This window comes from Taudactylus pleione, unplaced genomic scaffold (genome assembly GCF_031769625.1).
Source record: "Taudactylus pleione unplaced genomic scaffold, aTauple2 ptg003584l, whole genome shotgun sequence".
Lineage (NCBI taxonomy): Eukaryota > Metazoa > Chordata > Amphibia > Anura > Myobatrachidae > Taudactylus > Taudactylus pleione.
In genome coordinates this window covers 22,501-27,500 of record NW_028287925.1, presented here as the reverse complement: position 1 = coordinate 27,500, position 5,000 = coordinate 22,501, and positions in this window count along the sequence as shown.

Here is a 5,000-nt window from a genome sequence, read left to right as displayed (position 1 = left end):
GCGGAGCGCGGTCGCCCCGCCCGACCCGGGCCCGGGACTGGCCCGGGCCCGCTCGGCGCGCAGCTTCCGGCCGGCTCCCTCCGAAAAGGACTCCCCTCTCCTCCTGCCGTGTTTCCGTCTCGGCCGCCCTCGCTCTTCGTCTCCGCGGCTCGGTCGATCTCTCTCTCTCTCGCGCCCTCCGGCCGCGGGGACTCGCCCCGGCTCTCTCTCTCTGTCGCTCTCGCGGGGGGGGCGGCCCCGTCTCTCTCCGCCCTTCTCTCCGCGGGCCGGGCCGCGGCCCTCTGCGTGCGGGCGGCCGCGCCGTCGGGGCGACGGGCGGCGCGCCGGGCCCTTCTCTGGGAAAGGGACTGTTTCGCGGGTCGACGCTCGAGCGGTTCCGGGGAAATCGTGTGCTCCGCCGGGGGCCCGGGGGTGAGCGCCTCGCCCGGGAGCGAGGACGGCCTCCCCGGAAGCCCCTGGCGGTGTCGGACGCCTGAGTTGGGGCTGACGGACGGAGCAGACCGCGACCGCCTGGAGTCGGACGGGGGCCCGCCTGCCCTCCCGGTCCCCCCCGGTGAAAGGGGGGTCGGAGCGCGAGGCGGACGCCTGGTGGACCGGACGCCCTCGCGGCGGAGGGGTGCCGGGCGCGCCGTGGGCCGAGGGAGGGTCGGGTTCGCCCGTGAATCCGGCCGGGACCCCTGGGTTCCGGCCGAGCGATCGTCCCTCCCCGCCGGGACGCGGGGTGCCTCATCGATCGGAAGGGTGGCTCGGGGGGCGCCTCGAGCCTTCTCGCGCTGCGCCCCCCACGGATCTCTTCCTGGCTCTCTCTCTCTCTCTCTCTCGCCTCTTCGCCACCTATGAATCCGCCCGAGGAATTCCCTCGGACGTCACGGCGTCGCTGCTGCGCGCCACCTTTTGCGGGGCGCCGGCGGAATTTACCCGACCTCCTGGAACCGGGTCCCGGCACGAGGCCCTTTTTCCCGACCTCATCGGGGACTTCCAGAGGTTGCAGTTCCCCTGTCTGCCGCCGGGTGGCGCTGCGCCGCAGGGAACGGATGAAGGGGAAGGGCCGTACCCCTTCGGCCCTGCCGGGAGACCTCCGGGGGCTCCCGCGCTGGCGGAAGGGGCTCTCTCCCCGGTCGCCCCTGGAGCCCTGGCACGGAACGCCTCGCTCGCAGAATCTCCCGTGCTCTCCTGGAGCCCTGGCCGGGCCGCCTCGCTCGCAGAATCTCCCGTGCTCTCCTGGAGCCCTGGCTGGGACGCCTCGCTCGCAGAATCTCCCGTGCTCTCCTGGAGCCCTGGCTGGGACGCCTCGCTCGCAGAATCTCCCGTGCTCTCCTGGAGCCCGGCCTGGGCCTCCTCGGGTGGGAGAAGGCCCCCCCGGCCAGTCGCCTCGCTTTCTCTCTCCCTCTCCTAACAATCCGCCGGAGGGTTTCCCTCACGGGTCACGCCACCGGTGCTGCGCGCCACCTTCAGCGGCGGCTTCTCCCTCTCTTCCCCGAAGCCTCGGGAAGCGCAGGGCGGACGAGGGCACCCCGGTCCGACCTCATCGGGGCCTCCGCAGAGGGGAGTCGGCCTCCCGTGGACCGCCGCCCCTTGGCCTGACGGGCCCCTGGGGGGCCGGGGAGGGGGCAGGGGCGAAGGCCGGTGCCCGCCGGCACGGCGGCGCCCCCCGGTGGCCACCCGGTGGCGCTGCAGCAGCACCCCGGGAGGCAAAAAATTGAAATAAAAAAAAATAGAGCCACCCGTGAAATTAAAACATTGGGGGGAGTAAGGTGCAGAACCCGCCCCGACCCGCGGCGCCCCCCGGTGGACGCCCCCGCGACGCTGCACCAGCAGCGCCCCGTGAAATTATTACTATTATTATTATTATTATTATTATTTTGAAAAAAATGAAAAACAGCCACCCATGAAATTAAAACACAGGGAGAGTGCACGGTGCAGGCCCGCCCCGCCGCGCGGCGCCCCCCCCGGTGGACGCCCCGGGGAATCGAAAAAATGAATAACAAAATGAAAATTTTTAAAGTAGCCACCCATGAAATGAAAACATAGGGAGAGAGTGCAAGGTGCAGAAACGCCCCCCCCCCACGCGGCGCCCCCCGATGGACGCCCCGGGGAATCGAAAAAATGAATAACAAAATGAAAATTTTTAAAGTAGCCACCCATGAAATGAAAACATAGGGAGAGAGTGCAAGGTGCAGAAACGCCCCCCCCCCCCCCCCCCCCCCCCCACGCGGCGCCCCCCGATGGACGCCCGGGAATTAAAAAATAAATAACAAAATGAAAATTTTTAAAGTAGCCACCCATGAAATGAAAAACATAGGGAGAGAGTGCAAGGTGCAGGCCCGACCGAATCGTGGACGCCCCCCGGTGGACGCCCCGCGCCACTGCAGCAGCACCCCGGGAATTTTTTTTATTTTTATTTTTTTTTAAGAAATAGCCGCCCATGAAATAAAAACATAGGGGGAGTGAGGTGCAGACCCGCCCCGCGGCGCCCCCCGGTGGCCCCCCGGGAAAATGAAAAAAAAAATAAACAAATTTGAATAGCCACCCGTGAAGTAAAAACATAGCGAGAGTGAGGTGCAGACCCGCCGCGCGGCGCCCCCCCGGTGGCCGCCCGGGAATTTAAAAAAAATAAATAAAAAATTACAAATTATATGCCACCCCATGAAATAAAAACATAGGGGGAGTGAGGTGCAGACCCGCCCCGCCTCGCGGCGCCCCCCGGTGGCCGCCCGGGAAATGTTTAAAAAAAAAAAAAAAAATGACATAGCCACCAAATGAAATAAAAGCATAGGGTGAGTGAGGGGCAGAGTCGCGGCGCCCCCCGGTGGCCGCCCCGGGAATTAAAAAAAAAAAAAAAATTCTATAGCCACCCATGAAATAAAAGCATAGGGTGAGCGAGGTGCAGACCGCCCCGCTCCCGGCGCCCCCTGGTGGCCGCCACTGGAATTTAAAAAAAAATAAATTATGTAGCCACCCATGAGACTAAAAAAAACACAGGAGGAGTGAGGTGCAGACCCGCCCCGCCTCGCGGCGCCCCCCGGTGGCCGCCTGGTAAAATAAAAAATGTAAATAAAATTGTATAGCCACCCGTGAAATAAAAACATAGAGGGAGTGAGGTGCAGTCCCGCGGCGCCCCCCCCCCCCCCCCCCCCCCCCCCCCCCCCCCCCCGGTGGCCGCCCTGGAAAGTTTTTAAAAAAAGTAATTCTGTAGCCACCCATGAAATACAAACATAGGGAGAGTGAGGTGCGGACCCGACCCGTCCCGCGACGCCTCTGCGGCAGCACCCGGGAAATCTGAAAGAATATGAAAAAAATAGCCTCCCATGAAATAAAAACATAGAGAGAGCAGGGTGCAGACCCGCCTCGCGGCGCCCCTGCAGCAGCACCCCGGGAAGTTTGAAAAAAAAAATAAATAAAAATAAAATAGCCACACGTGAAATAAACAACACGGGAGAGTGAGGTGGAAATTTGAAAAAAAAATAAATAAAAGTAAAATAGCCACACGTGAAATAAACAACACGGGAGAGTAAGGTGGAAATTTGAAGAAAATAAATAAAAGTAAAATAGCCACACGTAAAATAAACAACACGGGAGAGAGAGTAAGGTGGAAATTTGAAAAAAAATTAAAATAAAATAGCCACACGTGAAATAAACAACACGGGGAGAGAGAGTAAGGTGGAAATTGAAAAGAATAAATAAAAAAAAAATAGCCACACGTGAAATAAACAACACGGGAGAGAGAGAGTAAGGTGGAAATGTGAAAAAATAAAAATAAAATAGCCACACGTGAAATAAACAACACGGGAGAGAGAGTAAGGTGGAAATTGAAAAAAAAAATAAAATAAAATAACCACACGTGAAATAAACACCACGGGAGAGAGAGAGTAAGGTGAAATTTGAAAAAAATAAATAAAAGTAAAATAGCCACACGTGAAATAAACAACACGGGAGAGTAAGGTGGAAATTTGAAAAAAATAAAATAAAATAGCCACACGTGAAATAAACAACACGGGAGAGAGAGAGTAAGGTGGAAATGTGAAAAAAATAAAAAATAAAATAGCCACACGTGAAATAAACAACACGGTAGAGAGAGAGTAAGGTGGAAATGTGAAAAAATTAAAATAAAATAGCCACACGTGAAATAAACAACACGGGAGAGAGAGTAAGGTGGAAAATTTGAAAAGAATAAATAAAAAAAAAATAGCCACACGTGAAATAAACAACACGGGAGAGAGAGTAAGGTGGAAATTTGAAAAGAATAAATAAAAAAAAAATAGCCACACGTGAAATAAACAACACGGGAGAGAGAGAGTAAGGTGGAAATGTGAAAAAATAAAAATAAAATAGCCACACGTGAAATAAACAACACGGGAGAGAGAGTAAGTGGAAATTTGAAAAAAAAAAATAAAATAAAATAGCCACACGTGAAATAAACAACACGGGAGAGAGAGAGTAAGGTGGAAATTTGAAAAAAATAAATAAAAGTAAAATAGCCACACGTGAAATAAACAACACGGGAGAGAGAGAGAGTAAGGTGGAAATGTGAAAAAAAAAAAAATAGCCACACGTGAAATAAAAAACACGGGAGAGTAAGGTGCAGACCCGCCCAGCCCAGCGGCGCCCCCCACCGGTGGATGCCCGGCGCCGCTGCAGCAGCACCCCGGGAGGAAAAAAAAAAATAACTTAAAAAAATATCTATCTGTCTATCCAAGCATGAATTTAAGACATTAGAGAGGAAGGTGCACGCCACGCACGCACGCACGCACGCACGCACGCACGCCCGAAGCGCCCGACTTGCGGCCGGGGAGCCTGCGGACCCTTAAGCCCGGGGAGGACCGACCGAGCCTTCGCCCTCCCCTCCGGCCCTTAAGCCCGGGGATGGGGAGTCCCCCCCGCGGCGACCGACTGCCGTTTTCCGACCGTTAAGCCCGGGCAGGGACCTGCCGAGGGCGGGAGCGGGGACCCGGGGGACGAACCCTCCCGGCCTGCGGGGGCGACGGGGGCGACGGCGGCGG